The 17994-nt window shown below is 35.6% G+C and overlaps 1 pseudogene; it reads right to left on the bottom strand.

The window, feature by feature from the left end:
- The window catches only part of LOC131830138 (ERO1-like protein beta), a 32172-nt pseudogene that overhangs the window by 8842 nt on the left and 5336 nt on the right, over positions 1-17994 (bottom strand).

The raw sequence follows: 17994 nt of genomic DNA on the forward strand, positions 1-17994 counted from the left end.
GCTCAAACTTGGAGAAGAGTCATCTAGGAACTTTAACTAATAAACAATATATGCTAACTATCTACCATGTGAACAGAACCATATCAGATGGAGTGATGGAATATGATGGAAAATTATTTTATGTAGATTTCTTAAGCCTTCTGCTCAAATGGAGGTCAAGATAATTCCACTCTCCTATCCTACCTCTGCCTCAATTTTAAAAGATTTTTTCTTATTATAAGAGTAATATGCATTGTAAATATACTTAACACCACTAAATTTAAGATGGTTAAGATCGTAAATTTAACATTATATATATTTTGCCATAATAAAAGAGAAAAAAATTCTAGAAACAGTTCTTTATAGATAATTTTTTTAAATAAAGAAAAATGCAAAGACCTAAGTTTTAAGAATCCACTAAATTCAAAGCAATTGGCTCTTTCCTTCCCTTACCATCCAAAAGCATTTTTTGGCTTATGTCATTTTTTTAAACTACTCCTGAGGAAAATGGGTTTCAATAGTGGGAAGGAACTAAGAAATAGCCTCATTTATAAGCTGAGGGATTTTTGAAATGTAAGAGTATATATGTGGCTTACTTTGCATTTTTTCCCAAGATCTTTTAGATCTTCAATTTACTCTATGTTCTACCCTATATGTCTCTAAAGCAAGTATTTTCTCACAGGAAAAAATAATTCTTTTGAGATTTCATTCTCTAATTCAGAATTCTTGCTAGAATATTCCCATCTTTACAAATGGGGACCAAAAAGTAAAAATTAAGTTCTTTTTTTCAGCTTCTTCTAAAAGTATATGGGAAGGGGTGCCTGGGTGGCTCAGTGGGTTAAAGCTTCTGCCTTTGGCTCAGGTCATGGTCCCAAGGTCCTGGGATGGAGCCCCACATCAGGCTCTGCTCAACAGGGAGCCTGCTTCCTCCTTTCTCTTTGCCAGCCTCTCTGCCTACTTGTGATCTCTCTCTGCCAAATAAATAAATAAAATCTTTAAAATAAAATAGAAGTATATGGGCAATTTTGAATGTTCAGGGTAGCAAGGTATACAACCATCATGAACAAGTTAGATAAAACATTAGTTACTGACTTTTCTTCTAGTAAAACTTTCAGTCAAATCTGTTACCAAACATCAAAATGATCAAATCTGAAGTTCACTTTCTCTTCCTTCTAACCTACCTTTCTCAGTAGTGCTTACACCTAAGATGACCTGAGAAGGAAAAACAGACAAAGTAAAGCTTGTGAAGATTCATATGCTTAGAATAAGAGCGTAAACCAGGAGGCCATTCTCCTTGGTAAAGCCCTCAAAGCTCTGTACTTGAAATGGGGATGGATAAGTGAGAGTGAGGAGTAGAAAGATACTTCGGTAAACTGAAAATTCGGTAACTTCAAGCAAAATGGTAAAAATAACACATGTGCCAATTGAGTGTACAAATAAGACCCACAATACAGTTGGCAGGAAAATGCTGGACGGCTTTTCCCTGCATGATGCAGTTCCAACCACAGAAGTCCTGACGGAAGTGTTAAATAACGCAGTAGGCAACACGGTAAGGCTACGTAAAATAATTTTCCCTCATACTCCTTCACTCCATCTGATATGATTCTGCTCAGATATAACAGTCAATGTACATTGTTTACTGGTTGAAATTCCTGGATGAGTGTTAAGTAACATCTGCAAGGACTGATTTACAAAGTAAAAATTTACCAGCTTCTATTTCTTTCTTTTCCTGACTAATATTATTTTGTTATTATGTTTGTTAGTCACCATATAATACATCACTGGTTTCTGATGTAGTGTTCCATGATCCATTGTTTGAGTAACACTCAGTGCTCGTCACAACACACACCCTTCTATCACCCATCAGGAGGGCACCCAAATCTCTACCCTCCCCCTCTGAAACCCTCAGATCATTTCCCAGAGTCCATAATATCTCATCTCCTCCTCTGATTCCTACCCCCTTCAGTTTTCCCTCCCTTCCCCTAATGTCCTCCGTGCTATTCCTTATGTTCTACAGATGTGTGAAACCACATAAAATTGTCTTTCTCTGTCTGACTTGTTTTACTTGGTATAATCCCCTCCAGTTCCATCCATATTGATGCAAATGCTCATCCTTTCTGATGGCTGAGTAATATTCCTTTGTTTATATGAACCATATCATCTTTATCCATTCATCTGTCGAAGGGCATCTTGGCTCCTTCTACAGTTTTGGCTATTATGGACACTGTTGTATGAACATTGGGGTCCATGTGCCCCTTCTTTGCACTACATCTGTGTCTTTGGTGTAAACACCCAGTAGTGCAATTTCTGGGTCAAAGGGTGGCTCTATTTTTAACTTTTTGAGGAACCTCCATACTATTTGCCAAAGTGGCTGCACCAACTTGCATTCCCACCAACAGTGGAAGAGGGTTCCCCTTTCTCCACACCCTCTCCAACATTTGTTTTTTCCTGCCTTGTTAATTTTTGCCATTCTATCTGGTGCATGGTGGGATCTCAGTACGATTTTGATTTGAATTTCCCTGACGGCTAATGATATTGAATATTTTTTCATGTGTCTGTTAGCCATCTGTATGTCTTCTTTGGAGAAGTGTCTTTTGATGTCTTCTGCCCATTTTCTGACTTGATTCTTTGTTTTTCAGGTGTTGAGTTTCAGAAGTTCTTTATATCAGCTTCTATTTCTAACAATACAGAGCAAGCTCAACTATCCAATTTAGAGAGTGGGTCTCTTTCTTTTGGATTTAATTTCATTCAAATTTACCTTCATCAAGTGATTTATAAGACATTGATTATAATTTTTTCTCTCACAAAAGGGCTAGATTTACAATAATAAGATTATATGACATTTGGACACTGTGTAAGTAAGATGGTTGGCAATTGTCAGTTTCATGGCCCAGATGAGGAAACAATCTCAGAAAAGTTGAGTCAGTCACCTATAAAAATAAGAGTATTCTCTGAAACCATATATCAATATTCAGGGGTTCTTATCAGTAGGATAGCACAAAAGAGGTTAATACAGAATACCCTAGAATTCATTATTGCCCATACATTTCACTTCCATCTTCCACTATCAATATTCAGAATCTCTTACCACCTCTTTTAACCTAAATACTACATCTCACAATTTGTGTCTTTACAAGACAGCTAATGAACAAAGTCAAGAATCATCTTCCCCATGGGCCATTTATCAATACCACTGCTAGTATTAGTGGCATATAAAAAACATTCACCTTAAAAATGGCCAATATATGTAGACACTTCATTAAAAACAAAGAGAAATTATGTTCACAAGTTGACATCACCAATTAGCAAACATACAATAGAATTAAGTACTTAGTTTTACCCTGTAGAGTTCCTATAAGCTTATGATCTCCATTCAACTTGCTTATCTTTCATTAATATTTTTAAATTTTTATTTTCATAAATGAATGGCAATTTGGTAAATTTTTAAAAAGCATCATAAATCCAGTTTTTTAACAAAGCTATTAAAATCCTAGAATGTTTCAGCTTTCCATTAATAGCATTCGTATTTTCAACACTAGAAAACATAAGAATTCAAAGTATCTACTGGGATCTATATTGCTTTATCCTTTAATTAGACAAGTTTAGGCTATATTAACATGTGTAAACATTGTTTAAAATCTGCTGAAACCTAATTTACTTTCCCTCAATTTCATATATATATATATATAAATTATATAAATAATTATATAAAATACATAAATTATATATAAATGTATAAATAAGATATATATATGATATATATAAGATATATATGTTATATATAAGTTATATATATAAGTTATGTATATAAGTTATATATATATTATATTATAAAAAAGGCCTTCTTTTTGGAAGGAAGATATATATGTTATGTATATAAGTTATATATATAATATATCATAAATAAAGATATATACAAGTTATGTATATAAGTTATATATAATATACATATCATATATATGATATATGTGATATATATATGAGTTATGTATAATATATATTATATAATATACTATATATAATATAAGATGCCTCTGTTTACAAAGTAGGTTTGCATAATGGTTACTATAAAGCAGTGTGGATGAGTGGTATATACAGAATTAATTTTCATACAGAATCAAAATAACACTGAGAAGCCGGTTACAAAAACCTGAGGACAGTATCTGTCCTGTGTATTTCCCTAATGCTGATGATTCTTGGCTGAGCAACAGCCTCAAAATTTTAAGCCACTGTATCCTAAAATACCGTAACTTAAAATGTATTATTCTCTTTCAAGCTCTGCTACAATTAGTTGTCTAGGTAATGAATCCTGAACTTACAAAATATATTAAATTAATCCATACATTTTTAACAAGAATCCAATAAATTTAAAATGTAGACATTTAAGTTTACCTTCCAGCCATGTGTAGAATGATTCTCCTTTAAAAACAAACAAACAAAAAAACAAAACACACACACACACACACACACACACAGAGATTTGGGTTAAAATATTTTAAATAGTCATTTATAAATTAGAATAAATTAAGTATATAAAATATTTCCTATAACAGACAAGGAGTATCTTCAGAAGTGGCCACTGCTTCATGTGAAGTAGAAAAATAGGGATATGGTTCTGGGAAATAAAGCCCTGAAGAATTCTGAGTAATTTTGGACAATTTTCTTATAAATGACAATTAACTGAACAAAAATTTTAAGAAACATTTCAAAATATTTTATAAATCTTATTCATTAGAAGGATTAAATACCCTTAAGTATGGAAGGTTAAAAATCTTAAATTTGCTTTTGATAACAACCATAGAACTCCTCTCCTTAAAAATTCTAGAAAAAACAAAGTGAACTATAATACAAAAATCAAATTAGTAGTTATTCCATTTTTTCCCTGAGTAGTAAAGCTATGTGTATTTCCTCAATTATCTAAGACTACTAAATTTCAAGGAATATTTTTAAAATCCCTTAATTTTCAAGATAATTTTTCAGAAAAGTCAATGACTAGAATACAGAGGGATCTGACTTACCTATGTACTAATGCTAAAACATCTATTTCTAGATCAGTACTATTCTGAGAGCAACAAAAATGGCAGTCAATACAGATCAAAATGATTCATGCACTTTGTAAGTTACCTAATTCTGTTTTAAGAAAAGCAAAGCATAAGAAAAACTCAACACATATATGACTGAGCAAGGATTCTAGGAGATAAATTAGATGGTGAGGAATTGCTTTGTTTCCCGAGACTCTTTACACTTTGCAAAACTACACAAATGTTTCCCCACATACTAATTCACTCAACAAACTCTTCCTAAGGGCCATTGATCATGGTCTGACTTGTTTACTTAAAAAAAAAAAAAAAAGAAAGTTGAGAGATCATCTCCATCATTTACTTTGATGTGCCCTGTTGACTGGTCATTACAATAGCTCTTCAGTCTGATGAAATCTACAGTAATAGGAATGGATCTATCACAATTTCTGTTCAGTGCTTTGATACCACCCAGCAGGAATTTATAGCTTCCCTCAAGCAGACAGAGGTCTACGATGTGACGGCCTCCCATGTCTTCATCACATCTTGAGTAAGCTGCTCGGTCCTGTCCATAATTCCATGAGGAATAAACACCTTTTCCAAATCCTCAGCATAATGGTTGAGGTATACAGAATAAGTCTAGGTGATCACCTGGTTTATCATCACTCATCATGATGCTGGGTTTGCCACTGTGCAGCCCAGTGGGCTTATGGGTTAACCGCAGCCTGGAAAGGAGGAAGCCGGGGGCGTAGCAGAGGAGGTGGAGGCTCCACAGAAGGTGGCAACAAGTGGGAAAGCTGAGCGATGTGCTCGCTGTTGCTCTCTAGGCCGCTGCTGGAGCAGAGGCCTCTACTTCCCAATCCTGTAGTCATTTATAGCTCCTATCTTTTTCCATACCCCACATCAAATCCTTCAGCAGATCCTGTCAGCTCGCTCTTCAAAATCTGTCCAGAATCTGACCACTTCTCATCATTTCTACAGCTATCACAATTCTGTCTTACCTGGATTAGTACAATAACCACATAACATAGCACCCGGCTGCTCAAAGCATTCGCTCCAGTCCTCCAGTGACTTTTCATTCCACTCAGTTTAAAAGCAGCATTGGTAGCTGTCTTCAAGCCCTCCACCCCACCCCACCCCTGCCCCCATCCCTAACATCTTCTGACTCAGTCTTCTACTATTTTGCCCTTGACCACTGTACTCCAGCCACACTGGCCTTCTTGGGAGGCTTCAAATCATCTAGGCACACTCCTGTCACAGGTCCTTTTTACTAACAATTATACATGCCTAGAATACTTCTCTCTCAGGCAGCCATATTATGACTTACGACTTGTGCCTTTATGGGCACTTTGTTCAAATGTCCCATTATTGCTGTGCCTTTCTCTCACCACCCAATCTAAAACAGTGCCACTTCCCCATCCCCATCCACACCACCCCTAGCTCTCTGTCATCCTTCTCTGCTTTATCTTTCTCCCAGGCACTCATCACCACTTTACTTACTTCTTATATATTTTACTTTTTTACTGCAGATCTCCAAAGAGGATTAAGCTTCATGAGAAAAAGAATTTGTCACTATATGCTTAATACTACTCTAGAACAGTGCTTGATATATATTGTAGGCATTCATTAAGAAACACTAATATGCAATAAACAGATTAAAAAATGCTCAAACTTACTAGTAATCAACAAAATACAAATTAAACAAAAATAAGATGCTATTTCATCTGCAAGCATTATTAATTTTTGGCAAGGATGTGGAGACCAAAACCAGTTCTCAGCCCCAGAGGCAGTACACAGCCGTACAAACACTATGGAAAGCCCTCAGGCAATATCAAGAACAGGTACACGGGGGCATCATAAGGTTCAGCAATCTCACTAGTGCATGCCAAATCTCCTACTGTATGCCAAAAAATTTATCAAGGCACTCAAGGTCACATAATTTGTAGAAGTAAGAAATCTGAATAATTCAAATGTCTATCAGTAGAGGAACAGATAAGTAAAATAGGTAATAGTCATCTGATAAAAACCATTCATCAGCTGAAATGAGACAAATCTCCCATGTTTTAACATAGATCGAGAACGCAATATGTACAGTGTAAAAATAAATTTGGATGTTAAATTCAGTATTATTTTATATAAGGAAAAAATAAAATCATATGTAAAATAACCATCATTTTATATATATAATAAAAACAAAACCATAGATGGATTCGTGATAGTAGTTACCTCTAAGAAGGAAAGAGAACAGAATTGGGAAATAGGGCATAGGGATTTCAAATTTATCTACATTTCTCTATTTTTAAAATCATAGTAGAAAAAGTTAATATCTAGTCACTAAATAAATAACTAAATAAATAAATAAAATGAATATATTTTATTATCTTATTATGTTATATTATCTTCTCTAGTTTTCTAGATTAAGATTTTTCAATAAATAATGACTGATAACTTTATTAAGTCTAACAATTATAGTATACAAATGCCAAACTAAGCAAATAGGGAAATTAAAAAGATTAGTAATAATCCATTCCCTACTCTCAATTATAGATATGTTCAGTCATTTCATAGTGCATAATCTGAGACCACTCACAAATTATGTTGGCCTTCACAAGCAGGTTTTACTTAGAGAACATAAGGAAAAGTCAATAGGGAAAAAAAATCTATGAAACTTACTAGTCATGGTAATCAAAACTTTAACTGTTCAGAATGTAACACACAGACTGAATTACTATTTACAAAAGACTTAGAAGTTCAAGTTCCTTTTCCTATAATAACCAGGAAGAATAGATCCATAAGTCCTGTTAGCAGAACAATCTTCTGTATTTTTACATTTTGATAAAGTCACTATTGATGATATATTTTTGAAATTTAAATTAAAAAAATTTAATTTAAAAAATTTAATTTAAAAAATTGATATATTTTTGAAATCCACTAAGAGGAGGAAGCAAAGCAATCATGAAATTTAGGATGAAGAATAACTTCATAAGAATGACTTGAAAAAAAAGAGAATGACTTGAAACTTTACTGTTTCATCAAAATCACAAGAAAAACAGAATATTTCTGATATAAATATACTAAATAAGAGAATATTTTTTAAACTTGCCTTAGCGTGCTGTTAATTGCTCCCAGTTTATTAGCTTGCTCACAGTCTTCTAATTCTTTGGTATCGTTTGCCACTTTTGAGTACTGAAAGGAAGTACATAGTAAATTTAGTAATAACTATTAGCTTTCTCTCTATTTCAAGTTCCACTGGCAATCTGTCAGTGATGACACAGATACATCGTATTATCAAAACCTCTTACATATGTAAGAAATGGAAATCAAAATGAGTCACAAATTCCCACCAAAGAAAGAAGACATTAAAAACAATTACCACTGGTATCCTGGTGATCATGTAAAATAAGAAAACCCTCTTGGGAAAGTAATTTGACAATATTTATCTAGAGCTATAAAAATGAATAAACCCTTGAACCAACAGTCTTACAACTTAAACCATATCCAGAGCAACACTAAAAAAAAAAAAATAAAGTACAACCACTTTAGAAAGTATTTGGTACTATCTCATCATGCTAAGATAGGCATAATCAATGGCCCAGCAACCTTACTTCTAAATATCTACCTAAAGATCTACCTGTCTACTCTTACATGTGTACACAATGAGACAAAGGATGAAAATGCTGATACATCACTGTTCATAACAGCAAAAAACTCCAAACAATTGACATGCCCATTAGCAGAGGAAGAGCTAACCAATGAGATACTCATACAATGGAGTACTACACAACTATTAAAATTAACAAAGCTACATATATCAACAGAGACAAAATTTCCAAAAGCATAATGAAGAATAAAAATAACTGAAAAAATATTTTTAAAATAAAAAAAATTTAATGCCATTTAAAAGTACTATGCCTCAAATACCTTGATAACTGTGTACCCTATACAATATAAACCTGAAGATGACAGGTTGACTAGTTGAAACTCAAGACTAAAAATACATGCATGATAAAACACCTGTTGCACAGGGCATCTGATACTATAGTTATACTATGCTACTATAGTTCTTCTACAGAAGACAGGATTGATGTATCTCAAAAGAATCTATATAATTTAACTGTAAAATATTCAAGTTCTTTGCCTGTGGCAAGAATTAGAAAGGTGGGACTATGGAGCAAAATGTTCCCCCTGCCAACTAATTCCAGAACAGTTCTCTTCTATCAAGCAGGAATTGGTAAGTTTCACAATGTAAAGCAAAAAATATTCAAGGAAGAAAAGTAACTCACCTTATTAGAACCCCCAGCTTTAATTCCGACTGGAATTTTGCTCTTAAAAGAATAAGAAAAATTTAGGAAGTTATCTTCATTTTTTCTTGAGATTTCTTCACAAATTAGTAATGCCACTGCTCAAATACAGAGACTATTTTATTCTATGATGAAAAAAATGAACATTCATTCAAACTGTTTTCATACTAATAAAAAATAATTTATGGACTTGTAAATCATAATTTAGCAAACTGATCAACATATACAAAATAAGTGTCAAAATCAGCTAAAATCTTTTTAAAGATTTTATTTATTTATTTTTCAAAGAGAGAGAGAGATCACAAGGAGAGAGGCAGGCAGAGAGAGAGAGAGGGAGAAGAAAGCTCCCCGCTGAGCAGAGAGCCCGATGTGGGGCTCCATCCCCGGACCCTAAATTCATGACCTGATCCGAAGGCAGAGGCTTAACCCACTGAGCCAACCAGGCACCCCCAAATCAGCTTTAATTTAAAGTGTAATGCAGTATGGAATAGTTCACATAATTTTTAGGTTAAAAAAAACTGACAAAAATCACTATTCCATAAACTTTCCTACCACAGAAAAAGAAGCTTTAAAAATTTTCAAAGTTCTTTGAAAAATTTTATGCTCAATCTTAATTTCTGCACTAAGCTGACATCTAAAGTGAAGGCAGTTTGGGATTAATACTGACAGAATCAGTTCCTTGGTGCACAGGATTCACCTTGGTTTACCAATCTAGGTAATCAGGGTTTACTAATAGAAAATCCCTATGTCCAGCTTTTTTTTTCTACAAAGCCAGTAATTAGTTTCAGGCTTTAATAAGCAAACCTAGAAATCATTATAACTGGTTCATCAGACACAATTTTAAACAAAAAATCATATCTGAAAGCAGAAAATCACAGGTTGATCCTCTAATCAATCTAGGGGACTGATTTCCAGCATTGGAATCTATGGTATAGCAAAATACCTACTAAAATCTTTTCATGTGTCATGGTAAATTTTAGCTTAGGTAAATTTAACCAAATATTCAGAATAAATATCTTCCTGCCAGGTGGAAGAATATAAATAATGATTAGAGATATTTCCCTAATCAATAAAAAGATTAATAGATTAAAACATTACTTGTTGCTAGCATTTTATTATTTTAGCATTTGCTAGTACATCTAACAAACAAAAGGCAGAAGAGAGAAGACTATAAAACTTAAGTCAAATCTAATAGCCACAAACCTGAATTTAAAATGTGGAAGGAATACTAACCAAAAGTAACTACTGGCTACAGTGTGTCCTCTGACTAGTATAGTATAATATGCTAAAATCAAAACCTTTAGCAGCTTTTCTAAAGGTTTGATGCTAAATACAATAACTTGACTTATACAAATCTTAACAACAAACCTTTTAGACATATTGGGGTAGGCATCACAGATTATTGTTACGAATGACACATAACAATCACAGAAGAGAATTATTAGAAGTAATGAAAAATGTAAAACTAATAACTAAATCAAGAATTAAATAAACCAGCTGGTATTGAGGCTGGGAAGCTGATGGGGTAGGAGGACCCTAGGCTCACCTTATCCTATGGATACAACTAGAAAACAAAAACTTCACACAAATAATCTAGAAAACAACCCAAAGACTGGCAGAACAAACTCTGCAACTAAAGGCAGAGAAGAGGCCACATCGAATTGCGTAGGAAGGGTAGAGATGTAGTGGGGAATGAAACAGGCTTTGGCCGTCTGCAGTCAAGAACTGGAGGTACAGGGAAGGGTGAGAAACAGACTATCCCACATACATGGGGAAGACCAATCCCCATAACTTTTGGTTTTGAAAGCCAGAGGCTCCAAATTTCAGGAGTTCCTACAACCAGTGGGAGTTGAGCTTGGATTTTAAAAAATCAGCACCTCCACTCTGGGAGAGCTGAAAGGCATTAGGAAGCAGAGTTCCTGCCCTTAAAACAGACAGGGGGGTGGGGTGGGGGAATAGGACAAACAGCCCAGGTAGCTACAACATAGAAGCAGCAATTTGAAAAACAACTAGGGCATATGGGAGGGAGACTTACTAATCTCAGAGCATGTCTTGAAAGGCAGGGATCACAGGGAGACCCCTCCAGGAACAAAGGAGGCAGGCACCATTTCCCTCACCTCCACATCCCCACTCACAGCATAAACACATAGGCACCTGTGGGAACCAGCACTATGCAAGGCTTTCTAGCTAAATTTGCTACACTGAGCTCCACCCACCCACACCTAGTAAGGTCCCCTTTTTGACACATTTGTGTCAGTTCTGGTTTTGGATCCCTTCCCATGGAAGACCAGTGTAAACATCATCAGTGCAGCTTATTCTGACCCACATGTTTTGTAGGGCCTCAGTGTGGGCAGCTGTGGACCTTGCAGAAGCTCAAGACACAGCCTGTTGTAACTGGTACCCCACCCACACAGCCCTCCATCCATCAGGGCAGGCAACAGATCTCTCACAAACAGACCAGCACACACCTTGTTAAAATGTGCAGCACTCCAGCGGGGGACCAAACACAGCTCACAACAAGCTAAGAGAGCCTCTTAGACAACTGGACTAAAGGGAAAGCTGGCCAGGACACAAGAGCAGAGCATATGCAACACACACAGGAGACAGTCCCTGATGTGCCAGGTCCGGGAGAATAGGGGACAACTCTACCACAGGGCACTACAGGACATCTTGTTCATAAGATTGTGAACTTCAAGAGGAGGACACAGAGCTGACTTTGCTAACACACAGAAACAGACACAGAGAATCAGACAAAATGAGATAAGGAATATGTCCCAAATGAAAGAACAGGACAAAACCACAGCAAAAGATCGAAGTGAAATGGATATAAGTAGTATGGCTGATAGAAAATTTTAAGTAATGATCATAAACATACTCACTGGGCTTGAGAAAAGAATGGAGAACTTCAGAGAGACCCTTAACACAGAAATAAAAGGGAACACATCAGAGATTAAGAACACAATAAATGAAAATAAAAATACACTAAATGGAATAAATAGTAGGTTAGAGGAAACAGGCAAATGAATCAACAACCTGGAAGACAGAGTAAAGGAAAGTAATCAAGCTGAGCATGTGAGAGAAAAAAAAAGTTATACAAAATGAGAATAGACTTAGGGAACTCAGTGACTCCATTAAGTGTAATAACATTCAAATTATAGGGATCCTGGAAGAAGTAGAAAAAGAAGAGAACAGAAATTTAATTTGAAGAAATAATAGCTAAAACTTCCTGAATCTGGGGAAGGAAACAGATACTGAGATCCAGGAGGCAGAGAGATCCCCCAACAAAATCAACCCAAGGTGATCCACACCAAGACACATAGTAGTTAAAATGGCAAAAAGTAGTGATAAAGAAAAAAAAAAATTTAAGCAGCAAGAGAAAAGAAAACCGTTATATACAAGGGGAAACCCCATAGAGCTATCAGCTGATTTTTTTACCAGAAGATTTGTAGGCCAGAAGAGAGTGGCATGATAGATTTCAAGTGCTGAAAAAAAAAATATCTGCAGCCAAGGATACTCTATCCAGCAAGCCTATCATTCAGAATAGAAGGAAAGATAATGGGTTTCCCAGACAAACAAAACTAATGGAGTTTATGACTACCCCAGCCATACATTAAAGGGGACTCTTTGAATGTAAAGAAAAAACTGTAAGTATGAGTAGGAAAAGTAGGAAACATAAAAGCAGTAAAAATAAGTATATCTGTAAATATCAGTCAAGAGATTCACAAAGGATATAAAATATGACACCATATGTCCAAAATGTTAAGCAGAAAGGAATAAAGAATGGGTTTAAACTTAAATGACCATCAACTTAGCACAGACTGCTATATGCAAACGATGTTATATACAAACTTAATGGTAACCACAAATCAAAAACCAGCAATAACAAATAACATGGAGGACATGGGGAGATGGAGAGGAGACAGGACTTGAGGGAAATTGGAAGGGGAGATGAACCATGAGAGACTATGGACTATGAAAAACAATCAGAGGGTTTTGAAGGGGTGGGAGGTGGGAGGTCGGGGGTCAGGTGGTGGGTATTATAGAGGGTACATATTGCATGAAGCACTGGGTGTGGTGCATAAACAATGAATTCTGTTACACTGAAAGAAATAAAGAAAAAAAAAGCCAGCAATAGATATGCAATGGATAAAGAGAAAGGAATCCAAGTATATCACTAAGGAAAGCCAAAACACCACAAAAAAGAGCAAGAGAGAGATCAGAGAAAAACTACAAAACAATCACAAAGCAAGTAACAACTTGGTAATAAATTTATATCTACCAATAACTACTTTACATGTAAATGGACTAGACACTTCAATCCAAAGATATGGGGTGTCTTTGAATTACACAGAGTGGATTAAAAAAACAAGAGCCATCTATAAGGCTGCCTACAAGAGACTCATCTCTGATGTAAAAACAACTGCCAACTGAAAGTAAGAGGATGAAGAAAGATTCGTCATCCAAATGGATGTCAAAAGAAAGCTGGAGTAGTAATACTTAAATCAAACAAAATAGACTTTAAAACAAAGACTGTAACAGGAGATAAAGAAGAACACAATATGATGATGAAGGGGAGACTCCAACAAGAAGATACACAACTATAAATATTTATGCACCCAACATGGGAGCACCGAAACACACAGTTAACAACATTAAAAAAAAAAAAAAAAACTAATCGATAGGAATGCAATAATAATAGGAGACTATAACACCCCTCTTACATCAATGGACAGATTGTCCAAACAGAAAATCAACAAGGAAACAATGGCTCCATTCACCAGATCAGATGGATTTAAAATATATTTTCAGAGCATTCCATCCTAAAACAGCAGATACATATTCTCCGCAAGTGCACACAGAACATTTTCCAGAACAGATCACAGATTAGCCCATAAAATAAGCCTGAACAAATTCAAGAAGATGGAAGCCATACCATGCATCTTTTCTGACCACACCACTATGAAAATGGAAGTCAACCACAGGAAAAAATCTGAAAAGAGCGCAAATTCATCAACATTAAATAACATGCTACTAAACAATGAATGAGTCATCCAAGACCTCAAAGAAATAAAAATTACATGGAAACAAATGAAAATGAAATCGCAATGGTCCAAAATCTTGCAGATGGAGCAAAAGCAGTTCTAAGAGGGAAGTTTAGGATCATACCAGCCTACCTCAGAAGTAGGAAATATCTCAAACAACCTAAATTTACATATAAAGGAGCTACAAAAAGAATAACAAAACCCAAAACCAACAGAAGGAAGGAAATAATAAAGATTAGAGCACAAATAAATGATACAGAAAAAATTTTAAAAACAACATACAAGAAATCTATGAAATCAGGAGCTAGTTCCTAGAAAAGATAAATAAAACTGATAAACCTCTAGCCAGGCTCATTAAAAAAAAAGGGGAGTATATGAGAGAGGACCCAAACAAAATTGCAAATGAGAGAGAGTAACAATGGACACCACAGAAATACAAGTAACTACAGGAGAGTATTATGAAAAATTACATACTCCAAACCTGGACAACCTAGAGGAAATGGACAAATTCCAAGAAACATATGATCTATCAAAACAGCAACAGGAATAAAGAACATTTAAACAGACTGATAACCAGCAATGAAATTGAATCAGTAATCAAAAAATTCCCAACATGGGGCACCTAGGTGGCTCAGTGGGTTAAAGCCTCTGCCTTCAGCTCAGGTCATGATCCCAGGGTCCTGGGATCAAGCCCAGCATGGGGCTCTCTTCTCAGTGGGGAGCCTGCTTCCCTCTCTCTCTCTGCCTGCCTCTCTGCCTACTTGTGATCTCTCTCTGTCAAATAAATAAACAAAATCCTTAAAAAAAAATTCCCAACAAACAAAACTCCAGGACCAGATGGCTTCATAGGCAAATTCTATCAAACATTCCAAGAAAAGTTAATACCTATTCTTCTCAAAATATTTCAAAGAAATGAAGAGGAAGGAAAATTTCCAAATTCATTCTCTGAGGCCAGTATCATCCTGATACTGAAGCCAGGTGAGGACACCATTAAAAAACAGAACTACAGGGGCACCTGGGTGGCTCAGGGGGTTAAACCTCTGCCTTCAGCTCAGATCATGATCCCCTGGTCCTGGGATTGAGCCCTGCCTTCCACTCTCTGCTCAGCAGGGAGCAAGCTTCCCTGCAACCAACACCCACCCCGTCCTACTTATGATCTCTGTCAAATGTCAAATAAATACATAAAATCTTTTTTAAAAACTACAAAAAATAACAAAGATTTTTTTAATTAAAAAAAAAAAACTACAGGCCAATAACTCTGATGAACATAGATGCAAAAATCCTCTACAAAATACTAACAAACCAAGTCCAACAATCCTTTAAAAAAAAATCATTCACCCTGATCAACCTTTAATCCCAGGTTGCAAGAGTGGTTCAATATTTACAAACCAATCAGTGTGATACATCATATCAGTAAAAGAAAGGAAAAGAAGCTTCAGATTTCAACAGATACAGAAAAGGCATCCAATAAAATACAGCAACAATAACCATCAACAAAGTAGGTTTAGAGGAAACATACCTCAACTATAATAAAGGCCTTATAGAGAAAATCCATTATACTCAATGGGGGAAAAACTGAGAGCATTTACCGTGAGGTCAGAAAAAGGACATGGATATCTACTCTAACCGTTTTATTCAGCTTAGTACTGGATGTCCTAGCCACAGCCATCAGACAACAAAAAGGAATAAAAGGCAACCAAACTGGTTAAGGAAGAAATCAAACTTTCACTATTTGCGGAGGACATGATATTCTGTGTAGAAAACCCTAAAGACTCCACCAAAAAACTGCTACATCTAAAAATCAATCCAGTAAAGTTTCAGGACATAAAATCAATGTACAAAAATCTGCTGCATTTCTATACAGTAATAAGGAAGCAGCAGAAAGAGAGATTAAGAAAACAATCCCATTTACAACAGTCCCCAAAATAATAAACCAGCTATGAATAAATTTAGCAAAGAGGTGAAAAGACCTGATTGTGAAAACATAAAATATTGATGAAAGAAGCTGAAGATGACACAAAGAAATGGAAAGACAATCCATGCTCATGGATTACAAGAACAAATATTGTTAAAATTTCTATACTACCCAAAGCAAGCTACACATTTAATGCATTCCCTATCAAAATACCAACAGCATTCTTCATAGAACTAGAAAAAAGACATCCTAAACTTTGTATGGAACCACAAAAGACTCTGAAGAGCCAAAGCAATCTTGAAAAAGAAAACCAAAACCGGAGGGAACACTATTCCAGATTTCAAATTATATTATCTGTAGTATTCAAAAAGGTATGGTACTGGCACAAAAATAGACACTTAGGTCAACAGAACAGCATACAAAGCACAGAAATAAACCCATGATGTTACTGTCAATCTTTGACAAAGGAGGCACGAATATTTAATGGGAATAAGTCTCTTCAACAAAGGGTAACTGCATGGCTGCATGCAGAAGAATGAAATGGGACTTCTTACACTGCACACAAAAACTCAAAATGGATTAGGGACCTAAATGTGAGACTTGACACCATAAAATTCCTAGAACAGAGCACAGGCAGTAATTTCTCTGATGTTGACCATAACGAGATTTTTCTAGGTATGTCTCCTGAGGCAAGTAAAACAAAAGCAAAATAAGCACTTGTGATTACACTAAAATAAAAAACTTCTGCCCAGCAAAGGAAACCACCAATAAAACTAAAAGAAAACCTAACTAACTGGTGGAAGATATTTGCAATGACATATCCAACTAAGGATTATTATCCAAAACATATAAAGAATTTATATAGCTCGGGGCGCCTGGGTCCTGGGATCGAGCCCCGCCTTGGGCTCTCTGCTCAGTAGGGAGCCTGCTTCCTCCTCTCTCTCTGCCTGCCTCTCTGCTAACTTGGGATCTCTGCCTGTCAAATAAATAAATAAAATCTTCAAAAAAAAAAAAGAATTTAATACAGCTCAACACCAAAAAATATCCTAAATAATCCAATTAAAAAATGGGCAGAAGACATGAACAGACATTTCTCCAAAGACAATATCCAGATGGCCAACAGATACATGAAAAGATGCTCAACATCATGCATCATCAGGGAAATGCAAATCAAAACCAAACTGAACTATCACCTAACATCTGTTAGAATGACTAAACTCAAAAACTCAAGAAACAAGTGTTGGTGAAGATGTAGAGAAAAAGTAACACTCATTCACTGTTGGTGGGAATGCAAACTGGCGTAGTAACTGTGGAAGATAACATACGGGTTCCTTGAAAAATTAAAAACAGAACTACCCTATGATCCAGCAATTATACTACTAGGTATTTACCCAAAGAATACAAAAACACTAATTCAAAGGGATATATACACTCCTATTTTTTTTCTAAAAATCTTATTTATTTGACAGAGAGAGATCACAAGTAGGCAGAGAGGCAGGCAGAGAGAGAGAGAGGAGGAAGCAGGCTCCCCGCCAAGCAGAGAGCCTGATGCAGGACTCAATCTCAGGACCCTGAGATCATGACCTGAGCTGTAGGCAGAGGCTTAACCCACTGAGCCACCTAGGCACCCTACACTCCTATGTTTATAGTAACATTATTTACAATAGACAACCCATGGAAACAGCCCAAGTGTCGATCAATAGATGAACAGATAAAGAAGATGTGGTGTATACACATAC

This window comes from Mustela lutreola, chromosome 4 (genome assembly GCF_030435805.1).
Source record: "Mustela lutreola isolate mMusLut2 chromosome 4, mMusLut2.pri, whole genome shotgun sequence".
NCBI lineage: Eukaryota > Metazoa > Chordata > Mammalia > Carnivora > Mustelidae > Mustela > Mustela lutreola.